This window comes from Thermobia domestica, chromosome 5 (assembly GCF_964235325.1).
Source record: "Thermobia domestica chromosome 5, izTheDome1.hap1.1, whole genome shotgun sequence".
Classification (NCBI taxonomy): Eukaryota; Metazoa; Arthropoda; class Insecta; order Zygentoma; family Lepismatidae; genus Thermobia; species Thermobia domestica.
This window is the reverse complement of record NC_137458.1, coordinates 73,802,572-73,817,816: the sequence shown is the minus strand read 5'-3', so window position 1 is coordinate 73,817,816 and position 15,245 is coordinate 73,802,572.

The following is a 15,245-nucleotide window of genomic DNA, read 5'->3' as shown; positions in this document are numbered from 1 at the left end:
ATATCTGCTTTTCTTACTTTTATATGATGTTTTCTTCTGCTGTGATTCAAAATGGTCAAGTGTGCTGTTACGCAAATTGCTATGTAGTCTGTTCTACACAATTATGACTCAACTCTGGTTTGTTAAATCTCACGTTCAATATTTTATGAGCCTTTCTTAGTGACGGGAGAGACAATTTAAATTGTTCTCTGGATGACACAAAAATATACAAAATGTAACACCACAAAGGTATAAAATTCTGAGCTGTTTTCTTCTGATTGTTACAAAAATGAAATAGACCACCCGTAATACAAAATGGTATAATGGACCTTCATGGTTGGTATAAGTCACACAAATTTATTCCTTCGTTTATTTGAATAACACAAAAAGGTATAGAAATTCTGAGCTTATTCCGTCGTTTGTTTGAGTAGCAGAATATGGTACTTCTTTGTTTATTTGAGTAGTACAAAATGTACATAAAATAGACCTTCTCCGTTTTTTTTTAATTGCAAACAAAATTGAATAGGTCACTCAGTTTTAATAGCACAAAAGGTACAAATTGACCTTTGCTTAAGCCACTCAAAATTTATTCTTTCGTTTATTTGATTAGTACAAAATGTTAATTCTTTCCTTTTCCTGCTTGTTTTTCAAAACTGAATAGGTTACAAAAATTTATTCCTTCGTTTATTTGATTAGCTAAATTGGATCTCCTTCGCTTTCTTCGTTTATTTCAATAGCACAAAAAGATATAAAATGCTGAGTTATTTAAAATGGTATTTCTTGTTGATACCAAATTGAATAGGTCACTCATATTTATTCATTTGTTGATTTGTGTAGCACAAACATACTCAACTAGTTAAAATGGCCCTTCTTTGCTTTTCTTCTGATTGGTATAAAATTGAATAGATCACTCAAATTTATTCCTTCGTTTATTTAAATAGCACATAAAGGTATAAAATGATCCTTCTTCGCCTTTTCTGGTCAGTAAAAATTCTTTTCTTTTCCTGCTTGTTTTTTATTCATTTGTTTGAATGGCACAAAAGTACAGAAATTCTGAACTAGTTGTTTATTTGAATACTACTGAGCTGGTTAAAAAGACATTTCACGCTGGTACAAAACGTATATAAATTCTGAGCTAGTTAAATTGATCTTTTTTTCACTTTTTTCTTTCGTTTATTTGATTAGTACAAAATGGTTCTTTGTTTGGTATAAAAAGTAGAACACTCAAATTTGTCCTTTCGTTCATTGAGCTAGTATAAAGGTACCTTCTTCGATTTTTCTGGTTAGTACAAAAAACAGGTCACTCAAATTTATTCCTTCGTTTATTTAGATAGCACATAAAGGTACAGAAATTCTCAGTTAGTTAAAATGGGCATTCTTCGGTTTTTCTCTGGTCTCACTCATGTTTATGCCTTCGTTTATTTAAATAGTTTAAAATGGTCCTTTTTGCTTTTTCTTTTGTTTGTCGAAATAATACAAAATGGCCGTTTTTAGAGTTGACACACACAAATTATAAGTCCTTTGTTAATTTGAATACTCCAAAATGGTGCAAAACTAAATACTCCATTGTTTATTTGAGTAGTAAAATTATAAAATAGTCCTTCTTCGCCCTTCTTCTTAGGTTGGTACAAAACTAAATAGACAACTCAAATTTTGAGCCAGTTAAATGCCTTTTCTCATTGGTACAAAATTGAATAGGTCACTTAAATTTATTCCATCGTTTGTTTAAATAGTACAAAAAGGTACAGAAATTCTCAGTTAGTTAAAATGGGCCTTCTTCGTTTTTTTCTAGTTAGTACAATTTTGTTCTTTCGTTAAAATACTTAGCTACAAAATTAAATAGCTCACTCATATTTATGCCTTCGCTTATTAGACTAGTTTAAAATGATATAAAATGATCCTTTTTTTTGCTTATTCATTTGTTTCTTGAAATAATACAAAATGGTATAAAATACTCAACTTCGGTTTTTCAAATGCATTACTTCGTTTAATTGATTTTAGAGTTGACACAAATTATAAGTCCTTTGTTTATTTGAATACTCCAAAATGGTGCAAAACTAAATACTCCATTGTTTATTTGAGTAGTCCTTCTTCGCCTTTTTCTGAGCCACTTAAAATGCCATTTCTCATTGGTACAAAATTAAATAGGTCACTTAAATTTATTCTTTCGTATATTCAGCTAGTTCATTTTTTTTTCTCGTTGGTATAAAAAGTAAAACATCGAAATTATAAGCTTGTTAAAATGGTCCTTCTTCGGGTTTTTCTGATTGATACAAAAATAGAACATTTCAGTAGTTCAAAAGTTACATAAATTCTCAGTTTGTTAAAGTAGCTCTTCTTCTCTTTTCCAGCTGGTACAAAAGGAAATAATCCACCTAAATTTTATTCATTCTTTACTTCTTTTTTTTCTGGTATTCCTTCGTTTATTGGAGTAATACAAAATGGTATAAAATGGCATTTCTCGTTGGTATAAAATTTATCCTTTCGTTTGTTTAAATAGTTAAAATGAAATATCTCTGCTTTCTTTCTCGAAGTAAGCCAGTCATATTTATTCATTCTTCACTTGGTATTCCTTCGTTTATTTGAATAATGGCCCTTCACTTTTTTCAGTTGGTACATAAGGAAATAATCCAATCAAATGTTTCTGGTTCGTACAAAACTAAACACTCCATCCAAATTTGAGTATTACAAAATGAAATGAAATTCTGAGTTAGTTTAAAAAATGGTCCTTCTTGCTACAAAATTGGAAAGCTCACTCAAGAGTACAAAATAGTATTGAACTTCTCAGCCGGTTAAATTTATCCGATTGTTTATTTAAATAGTACAAAATGATTTAAAATACGCAGCTAGTTAAAATGTATATCGTTGCTTTCTTTCTCGAAGTAAGCCAGTCATATTTATTCATTCTTCACTTCTCTCTGCTTGGTACAAAACTGAATAGGTTACATAGGCTTTGTTTAAAGTTATTAAAGCTTAAATATTTGACCTTTAACCTCGATGGTAAGTTTTTCAGAACATGTAGTAGTTGATGACGTATTACTAGATTTGGAAACAGCACCTCAAAACGTTGCTCTGTTTAAGAGTTATTCGCGTTCATTGGTTCATTGGGCGTTCATTATTTTTGGAACTTGCAGTGGTTGATGACCAATTACTAAATGTGGCAACAGCACCTCAATATGTGGATCCATTTTCGAGTTATTAGGTTTTAGGTATTTTGACCTTTGACCTCGATGATCAGTACTTTTTTAACATGTACTAGTTGATGACCTATTACTAGATTTGGAAACAGCACCCCAATACGTTGCTTCGTTTTCGAGTTATTAGGTTTTAAGTATTTTAACCTTTGACCTCGATGGTCATTATTTTGGAACTTGTGGTACCTGATGACCAATTACTAAATGTGGAAACACCACTTCGATATTTGGCTCCGTTTTCGAGTTATTAGGTTTTAGGTATTTTGACCTTTGACCTCGATGATCAGTACTTTTTTAACATGTACTAGTTGATGACCAATTACTAAATGTGTCAACAGCACCTCAATATGTGGCTCCGTTTTCGAGTTATTAGGTTTTAAGTATGTTGACCTTTGACCTCGATGATCATTATTTTGGAACTTGTAGTAGTTGATGACCAATTACTATATGTGGAAACAGCATCTCAATATGTGGCTCCATTTTCGAGTTATTAGGTTTTAGGTATTTTCACCTTTGACCTCGATGATCAGTACTTTTTAACATGTACTAGTTGATGACCAATTACTAAATGTGGAAACAGCACCTGAGTATGTGGCTCCGTTTTCGAGTTTTGACCTTTGACCTCGATGACCACTAATTTTGGGACATGTAGTACCTGATGGCCTATTGCTAAATGTGGCTCTGTTTTCGAGTTTTAATTTTTGACCTTGATGGTCAGCACTTTTTTTGATGACCAATTGCTAAATGTGGAAACAGCACCTCGATATGTTGTTTCGTTTTCGAGTTTGACCTTTGTTCACGATGGTCAGTAGTTTGAGGACATGCTTATGACATTTCTGCTATGTTAAAATGTTCAAAATAGGGGTTGAAAAAGTAATCATAAAAGGGAACGAATCTTATGTATTATCTGCTCTCCTATGTAATTTCATTAGGGGTGGAAAAAATGGTCATCAAAGAGAATGAATGAATACACCCTCTAAAATGATTATCTGTAGACCGTGGGTGTTCGATTGTAATCCTTGCTCGTTATGTTACAATAAGGGTTGGAATGAGTTATGTATTCTTATGTCATTTCTGTTATGTTAAAATAGGGGTTGAAAAATATGCTCATAAAAGAGAACGAGTTCACCCCTAAAATGGAGGTCGTAAAAGAGAACTAGTACACCCTTGCTATGTTACGTAGTTTTATGTGCTCTTCTATCTGTTCGTAATCTTATGTGTTATCTCCTATGTTAAAATAGGGGTTGAAAAATATGCTCATAAAAGAGAACGAATACACCCCTTCTATGTTTCATATTCTTATCTGTTATCTGATCTTCTGTGTGTTACGTAGTCTTATGTGTTATCTGCTCTTCTATGTGTTCGTAATTAAAATTGGGGTTGGAAAAGTGCTCATAAAAGGGAACGAGTTCACCCCTTAAAATGGAGGTCGTAAAAGAGAACGAGTTCAATCTGCTTTGATGTATGTTCGTTATGATGTTCTGCTATGTGTTCGTAAGGGTTGGAAAATATGCTCGTAAAAGGGAACGAGTACACCCCCTAAAATGGAGGTCATAAAATAGAACGAATACACCCCCTAAAAAGTGCTCATAAAAGGGAACAAATTCACCCCTAAAATGGAGGTCGTAAAAGACCGTGGGTTGACAGTTCTCGATGCTCGATTTCTCGTATCCTCCCTGTGTCTTCCGGCATAGAGTGTCAGGCGGCACTGGGAATCTCGTTGTCTGCTTCAGGCGGGACCGAGAAAGTGGGTAGAGGGTCAGTGGCGCAGAAGCCTCATTTTTCTACTACTAATGAGCCAATTTTTAAATGTATCTGCTCCTCGTACAAGCCTTGTAAAATGATAGTCTAAGCATCAACTTGACAAAACTGCTCTCCTTTTCGAGTTTAAGGGCAAATAATGTAACAATTTGGCATCCGATATTTTTTAATACGATATTCACTATATCTCTGTAATCATTGGAGCTACAGCATCCAAACCATTTTCATTTTGTTTGTCTAATTGTCTTCTACAAATTTAATTCTAATGCATTTTTGAGTCGTTTTTTGTTATTTTCATTTTTACTCAGTTTTGGTTGCGCATGACGTCAGTTTTTTTAGCCACAGATTTTTTACAAGATGGAATTCGAAAACATGTTTCCTCTAAAAGATTTTCGTAATTTTATGCTCTTTCAAAAAATGTATAATTATATTAGTATAGGAGTAATAATGCCTGAGTTAAGCGACTTTATACTGTAGTGTGCGAAACTGACCACGGCGCGGCCGAAAAATTACCTTTCCACAAATGATGGATATTAGCAGCCAATGATAATTAATATATATATGTATAATTTTGTCTGTCTGCAAGTATATAATCCTAATGATTAACTCTCTATAATCCAATTTAAAATTGTAATTTTTAATATCAGTTGAGGGGCTTTTCGGAACATAATCCTTGTCAAAACAGAAAATTTATCTGAAGAATGAAAAGAGAGCTTTCTCTAGTACACAGTGTGCGAAACTCTGCAAATTTTTCTTCATACGTGTTTCTGATACCTTCTAAAAATGCAGAAAATGCAGCTTTCTATTTATTTTTCTGAAAAAATCTTGTTTGACAAGGGTTGTTTTTGCTACAAGTCCTTCGATTTATGTACTACAATGGTACTGAGCGCAATAGAGCAGGAACCAGATTTGAAAATTGTCTTCAAGAGAGAATCATGAACAATTTGCCATCCATGTTTTTTTGACCTCCAAACAGTTAAATCCTATTTACAGGACAAGCACTTGTCTATTAAGATTGTGTACAGTTGCTCTGTTACAATAAATCTAAAATAAGACATCTATAATAGAAGGAAACCATATGCTTAACAAACCTCTACACAAAAAAAACAATTATTTGATTTCTAGAACTAGTTCTCAATAATGTTATTCCACGCTTATATCCTAAAAAGATAAAGAAATTTCTGATGTCTTTAATGCATCATTTAGTCTTCTTCATCGCTCTGTTCATTAACTGATATTGAATTTCTACACTCGCTCGGATAACTACACATCGGAATGCACAACAAACCGTGATTCTAACATTTACATTTCAAACTTGCAAACTCAAGTTTCTGACAGCCACACAAGGCAATCTGTAAAGAAGCCTTGGGAATATTTTCGAGTGTTTTCAAAACTGGTCTCAAAATTTCGTCCTCATGGTACTATCTGGAGTCTTCTGGCCTTGGTAGATAGATCTCACTTATAAGCGTTTCCCAAATTGGTCTTTGGTAATGCATCTCTTTATATGTCGTTTCACAGAATCACTAGTTGGAGGTAATCTCTCCAGGCTGCGTTTTCCTAAACGTAGGATTCTAGCTCCATCACAGATCTTCACATTAACATTGAGTAGTTTTGGGAAAAACAGTTCTGCAGATTTAATAGCGTTTGCTGATAAAGGAATCTGTCCTCAGGAAAATAAAAAGGTCACAGTTCTCTGAGTAAGTAGATCATAAGTAGATAATGCAATGCTGGAATTATCACCTTCAGAAGTCTTTGTTGTTGTTTCCGGTAGTTTTAAATATCAGAAAACTGTTTAGTCAAACTTCGAGATTGATTTCAAAACCTTGAAGGAAAGCATGAAGAAGCAAATTCTAGAATGATACTTCATGCTGTGAATCATAATTCATAAACAATTGTTGTGATGTGTAGAGACACCGATGTGTTTCTGTTGTTGATACACAGGTAGATGCAATCAATACGAATATTCCATTGATGTTGATAGCACTGATTCCATTGTGAAATTACAGTATAGTTTACCTTATCATTTTAAAGAAAGTATTGATAGACAAATTGAGAAATGGTTAAAATTTTGTGTTATCGAAAATGCTGCTTCAGTTCATAATCATCCCATGTTTTATGTATCTAACAAAAATACAAATAAAGCAAGAGTAGTAGTCGATTTGACTGAATTGAACCGCCATATTATGAATGATCAAAAACAAGAAGCCAAGTATAAGGTAATAGAAAATGGCCTTGTTTTGTTAAAACGGATAAATTTCAGTTCAGCAGTAGGTAAAAGAATCTCAAAATTTGTTCATTTGTATAAAGGCCATCTGTTATGTTCCAAAAAGGTCTCTGAGAAAGTATTAAATTAACGGATCCACTTACAGGTAAATGTCTAGGATTTCATTCTGTAGACAAGTTAAAGGTTTGGAAACCAACTAAATAGACAAAAATCACCTGGCTGAGTTTGGCTATTAAACATTGTGGGAATAAAAGTGATGAAATATTAAGGGAACAAAGTACAAACTCAGAGTTAAATAGTTGCATTGACGAGATTACGTATGATACTATTAAAGCAGTTAGTGTAAATCTTTAACCAGTCTGATTCGAAAATCAGAATAGTATCCACAAAATTATTGATCAAATTTTGAAACTAGATTTGTATCTAAAATATCTTCCTGAATCTGCATGGTGTAATATTCATAATTTGGAATTTGCATTGTTAAACATAATTAATCGCATCGTTTTGTTTGATTAGCACTCTGGTAAGATCATAGTGGTCAACTTGAGATGTACGATCCCTACTGGTGTGATGGGCTTCCACAGCCTTGTTTTACATCTAAACACGCCTACGTGGCGAACCACTGAGTCTCAAACGAGGATACTTAAAAAAGAGTAATGAGGAATCATAAGTAAAACTTCAAATGATTCAGGATACAGATGTGCTTATTGTAAGCCATTGCCAATACAAATGTAGTTTTTACTAATCTTTTCGTTGAATATGAAAAACAAAACAAGTTGAATCTGTAAATATGGAAGAAAAGTTCCCTCCAACTTTTGTTTAATTATATTTTTAAAGAGTTTCCAATGCAATTTTCTTATTAATCCCCACTATATTATTTTCAGTAGTTAACCTTAAACTATCCTTTTCCACTTTGCTTCGGGGATGGGAAAGTTAATCATTTTTGGGGTAGGGCCTTCCATACTTAACGCAGGCAGCACAATGTGCTACGAGTGTGACATACTCGCGTGGGCCTAGTTATATTTCATTTAGCAGAAATGAAATATTATTTCATAGAATAAGTATGTTTGCATAATATTTTACCCTTTTGAAATATTGAATTGCACCGAATACATGATACTTAAAATTTCTTTTAAATATACCATATTAAGGTGTTACGGAATATGTTACTTTAAACTTTTCATGAATAGTATGATTATTTTGAGTATTTTATTTGTATTAAATATAACTGAAGACTTTTATTTGTGTGTTAAATAAAAAGAAATATACTTGCTTTCATGAAGTGTGAAACGGTAGGATGAAGTTAGGAACCATTTGTTAATGAATTATATGGTATCTGTAAAACAGTTGAACAATAATTTTTCAACAAAAATTCAACTGGTCCAGTCATATTTCATTTTAGAACAATGAAAGAGTATTTTATATTAAAGTGTATATTTGTGTATTTTATATATGTTATATTTTGTGTTCTTTACCGTTATAATGCTATACCTGATCATTTTTGAATATATATATTAGAATATACATGTTTATATCAAGTATTGCTGTGTATTGTCAGTTTATAAAATGGCACTGAATATCGATCATTTGGACTATTTATTGAGTACATAGCTTGTAATATGTTATTAAATGAATAATTTACAATAGTTCAATTCGATACTATATTTGTTTCAATATTATGTCTGTATTGAATGTTCCAAATTATGTTTATGTTTATGAATTGTAAAATAATTGAAACATACAGTATATTAAACCATTTAATGATAAATTTCATTATGTTAAGAAGGTACTTCTAAAACATAATATCGAGAAATATTGGTTTTTAACAAGTCACTTGTACATTATTATTTATCCAATGTTATAGCTACTCAAATTTGAATAATTGAACATCTGCCTGTATTCAAAATAAAGATTAATATTAGGAAAAGGGTAAAAGAAAGAAACATGAGTAAAGCGATAATAGACAGAAAGACTTTATATTAATGGCCCTCGCGTCGTCGCAAATGGACCTTGCGTCTACTACCTTATCGAACTTCATGACTTCCTGTTCGCGAGTGACACTACGGACTACAATACTTCAGTGGACATGAAATTTAACCCTTTGTGGACCACTAAAAATGTAACCCAGCATTACTGTGTTTCATCACTGGAAACTGTCAATTCTAAAGAATGAAAGTGATAGGATTCGTGTCCAATTCTTGAATCCCATCAATGAACATTCCCGTACGAACCCCAATTATACAACGCTATCGTTATGTACTCTTTGAAGAACCTTCATATATGTAGATAAATTTCTTGTAAGCCCTTCTCAGTGAAACGAAATCCTTGGAGGAAAAACTACGGAGTTTTTTCTACCCAGAAAATGCCTCTGTCCTCAAAACACTTCAGCATCTCACGTCGAACCATATTTGGGAAGTATTTATTCATTCCCTCACTCACGAATACGCAATACGCTGTCCAAAGCATCAATGTGTTCATTTACTAGTTATGAAACGATATTTAGTGAACTATACAGTGTCTACATATCAGTTATTCAGTTTATAGACATTCGATTTTCTTAATGGTGTTTAAGTGACTAAAATGTTTAATAACATTGCGTATTTTTATGGAAACTATATTCCAGTAACATTCGTATCAAACCTCTTTCTTTGTTTGCAAAAATATTGAGATGAGAGAGCCGGACACTGTGCATTCGTAACCCTGAGGAAGAGGAACAATAAGTTAGTCATGTGAAATTCCAAAATGATTGCACAGCCACACTAATGTAATTAATGCATCTATTTCGCTCAGGATAGAAAAATATTATGTTCTGTCTCCAGCAGTGACGTTTGTCGTATGAATAATAAAACAAACATATTAATAGTGTTTTTATTTAGTTTTTGTTCTATTTGTCTGGTTAAAAAGAAGCAAACGAAAACGTGAATATTCTCCACCGCCTGATAAAGTGGAAAATGAACAACGAAAAAGTTGTAATGGGATCACTAATTCCGAGTGACTTTAATATAATCGCGCCACGTCCGTATCTTATTTTCCTTCGAGTTACGTAATATATACAAGCGTCAAGCGGAAAGGAGAAAGGCCATACGCATATATATATATATATATATATATATATATATATATATATATATATATATGAAAGAAGTTCTTTACCGTATGTAATTCTTTAGTGTTTTCAAAGTTGTTATTGTGAGTGCTTTTCACCATAATAAATCTGTTCAGTGTTTAATTTGTCATTTCATGATTTATATAAAATATCGGGTATAGAACATTGAATTAGGTAAGGTAATGCTAGACATAAGAGTTTTGGTTACGATGTTTATTTTGCCATGTAGTTATTTACAGCGTAACATGATATATTATCGTCTATTAGAATCATATTTCAAATGTTAATTGTTAGTGTCTATGATATTTTTTTTAAAAAGGAGGCGTTGGTATATTTAACAGTCTCTTCTACGTACTCATGCCCGGATGATAGGTACTTATTGGAGGTAGCCACCTAAAAATTACAAATTATCAGAATTGATGATATATCACGAACACAATATAAAAAGAAGGGTATCCCTCAGGGGTTCGGATACTTAAATGTCAGTTTTGTTCTTAATGGTATCGATCATTGCACTCAACATCTGTTGGCTACCCTTTTACTGGAGTACGAGAATTGATCCCCGAACCTTGTACTTCATAAACTGGCTAAGCCCTCACAGGGACATTTGGGATCCAACCTAAACCCTCATAATATAACATAGTTATTTCTATTGACTTACTTCCAATTCACGGACACCAGCCAGTTGACGCATCTCCACCGCACTCAAATGTTTATCACGATTCCCTAGGCAACATAGCGTGTCGCTACAAAAGTATGTTTATTAAAATTCGAAAAAGACGTTCCATGTATAGCAGTAATTTCCAAGTAAGTTATCTGCTTTCAGGATCTAATATGGATCGCTGCTATCTATACTATTATCAGTCAATGCCTGACAGAAATGTTTTCTTTCAAATAACAATTGAGAAATAAAACAAAACCATTCAGGTTATTGCCTAACAATTAAGCTATTTAGGTTACTGAATACGAATGATAATCCGAAGAGCATAATGATGAAATAATTGTCAGAATGAGAATGTGGGAGAAATGGGTATCACACGAGAAAAACCACTGAAACTATGTTATCTACCAAAATTTTACTTGGCCATGATCGAACTAGAGAACCCATGCATCCGAGGTAAGTCTTTTACCAGTGAGCTACGCCGATCCTCTTCTTCCATCCAAATAGTATATATATTAAATATATATATGTCCCAAATATCACAAATTTGTATTGATCATTATTAGCCACAACATTGTCATAGTCTTGTTTTAAATTCGCATCGAACCAGCGTAAAAGACGGTTCATTAAAACTCCTATTTCAACACTTTGATCCAATCACACGCACTGTTGCAACTTTCGTTGTAACATATGGGGTCTTTATGCCATACTGTTGGTCAATGTTACAGTTATTATTTAATATTGAAATAACAAATATTGATGAAAGTAGGAAAGTATAATGCGTTCTTCTCATAATCCCTTAACTTATATATATTTGACTTAATGCATTGAGATATTTGTTTCTAAAGAGAGTATTAAGTTTCATTATCATATTTTTATCTTAATCACTTTTTATTAGTACTAGGTGAATCTACGCTGTCTACACAGTGCATCATTCATATATGAACATGAATCTCCTTTCATTCCTCGCAACATCTGTACATGTCCTTTTAAGACACAAGTGAAAGATATCCTGATAAAAATCGGCAAGGGGTACTATAAAGAGAGATTTTTTCAATATCTCACACCGTTTGTAAGATTTGATTCTCCTTGCTGTTGGAGTTTCGAATTCATATATGAAAAGTGTTTTCTTTCTTCCTGCATGCAGTATGTAATAAGCAAATACATTAATGCACAATTAATTATAGTGTCTGTGATATATGCTATTGATTGGGCAAAACACTACAAATAATAAAGATTCATCTTTGACTGGAGAAATGGTTATCCTTCTTTCTTCATTATCATTTGGCTATGAAAATAACGCCTGAGAGATATGCAGCCGCTGTATAAAAGTATGTTATGTTGGAATGTATAACTCGTACGATGTGATATTTACACTAAAATTTCAACACTTCTAGTGCTCCCCAAAGAAGTAATAAAGAAATAACTGTCATGTGTTTTTTTTTCTTTTAATATTCAATTAGAACAGGACAATCTACGCAAAATTCGAAATCGAATAGTGAAAACGGCGTTTCTAGCACTTTTGGTATTCGAGATCTCATTGTCGAAAAGATTGAAGGCAAACATATGAACCTAGCATTTTAATATATACAGGGTGGCCCATTTTAATATCTAATGGGAACCAGGGACGCAAGTATTCCAAGGGTGATTTTATCAGACAAAGTTTCGGTTTTCGCCGATTTTTCCGGTTCAGATTTATGATACGGACATCCGGGTGGTACTGTTGAAAAGAACTTATTATATTAAACAAAATGGCATTTAAACAATGACTCTAGGTCAAACAGTAATGACGCAGAAAATGTTTATATTATACATATATCATGCATATAGGGAAGTTCAGACTTTCAACAGTTTTTTTCTTCCCTTTCTTTTCAAGATACAAGCATGAAATTTTTCACAACTATTATGCACATAACGTCGTATTTTCTTTTTAAAAATCAGATCTCTACGTGAATCCAGACCCGGACGAGAAGGGCAAAGTATTTTGGAAGGATTTTCGAAACAATTTCGGGCTTTTCCCGAATTTTCCGGTTCAGATGTGCAATACACAGATATGAGTTATACCGTTGGAACGAGCTCATTACACGGAACACAATAGCGTTCCAAGCATGACTTAAGGTCAAACAGTAATGTCGCAGCACATTTCTAAATATATATGAAAAATAAGTCACCTTCAGACTTACAAAACTGAAATTGTTTACACGTATTATGTGCATAACAACGCATTCTTTTAAAGAAGACATTAACTCACGCTCGGGCCAGAGGGGCGCAAATATTTCATTTTTTCGAGAAATCACCCGGTTCTACTCAATGTCCCTTTTTCTGGTGTAAATACGGACAAGTGAGTAATACTATTGGAAAGTATGCTGTATCCTGAAAAAACGAGGTATGAACCATGATCCTACGATAAATAGTTAAAAAGTAGTAGCAGCTGTTTGAGTGAAAGTCTAAAATTTACCTCAAAAAGTGGAAATCCTAAAAGGGTTAACCTGGCTTTCTTTTTATGTAGAAGTTGTACCTAGGTATATTATGATCTTTGATGGAAATGTCTTTTACCTATTTTTCGGTATGCGCTACGTTATTTCTTCTTTTATGAATTGTTCCTGTTGTAACTTTACATACATACTTCATGCTAACTTTGGAAGTCTTTTCAATTGTCTTTTTTTAATATAAACATCACCAAACTGTTACTGATTTGTATAACAGAATGATTATTGTCAATTTATTCATATGTCCAAAATGGTTTGATATTGGGCTCTAAGATTAAGTTCCTTTAATATTGTTATGTACAAGATTTTCGAATATATATTCTAGCTTGCCAATGCATAATTGAAATCTTAAAATTGTTTCACACATTAATTTGTGTGCTGGGCTATATTATGCTCTTGAGCAATGAGGGAATAGTAAAAAAAATCCCAGTCAGAGAGTTTTGTTAAATAGATTTCCAAAGAGATAATAATATGCATGGATTATTCAATTGCGTTGTATAACAAAAGCCGCAAACTATATGTTTCTTTTTATATTACTCATTTTCCTGCCTCTCTTGCCCACGTAATATAAACACAAAAAGATCATATCGTTATTACCATGTTACTAAGTAAATACCAAAAGTTGAAATCGTGCAGAGAATACATTCTACGTTCTGCTGTGTAACGATCGTTGGAACTTATCGATTTCTCTAGTCAGTAATTGGTATGAATGGTGTGTTATGAACTGGTATAGTGCACAATTAATAAATAAGGCTGAAATAAAAAAGTAAAACACAATAAAATAAAATAAAATAAAATAAAATAAAATAAAATAAAATAAAATAAAATGGAATAAATAATTTATCTTATTTTAAAGCAATAATCAAATCCAATTCGTTCACTTGTCATACCTTTCTCTCTCTCTCTCTCTTTCTGTCTCTCTCTCTCTCTCTCTGTGTAATCTTCCCCAATGCTTAACAAATTTTACTGCCTGTCCAAAATTTGAATGTATTACGCTGGGTAGGAGTTTATCTTAGATTTTTTTCGGCTAATGTGAAATAAACGTCTGCCTAAAATGCATCATGTCCAAAGACCAAATAATAAAAATTAAACCAGATGCGAATGAAATGCTCCACCCGCGAATGTCATTTCAAAAAGCATATAAAGAATCAAATACACTTAACACCATTCTTAACCACATATATTGTTCAATCTTTCATCCAACGATTGAATTCTATGGCTAAAGTAATTAGTTATCTGCGATAGAAAAGAATATCAAGCACACTTTGCTTTCCCTCTCAAGATGTGCTTGAGATGCAACAAAAGATAGTATTGGATGGGATAGAGATTAGGGAAGTTCTATTGTTTTGATACGCGATCTTCATCAACATGTGTGTATGTATGGGTGCACTGCTATGAAACTTGAGTACAATATACTATAAACATCCCTGGATGTTTACGAGCAACGTTGCGAAACATTTCATAGAGTTCCACCCTATAATACATTGCAGTGGTTGTTTTCCTTTAATCGAGAAAGATATGATAGATCATCCCCATTATATATCACGTAATGGTAACAAAATCTCCTAGGAATTTTGGAGTCCGTCCGTCGATCGAGATACAACTGACGTGACTGAGTATGATTATCAGCTCACTTTCTCCTTTCAGAAAAATTGGGACAATACGATGCAGGAAATTTTGCGAGTTATTCCTCATATTCAGAGAATATCCCACCCTTAAACAATGGTTCTTGTTCACCAATGTTAACTTATGTGGCCCTCGTGAATATGTTTTTACATTAATGATTTGCATGGATCCGTCAAACATGTGTCGAGTATTGTATCCCTACCTC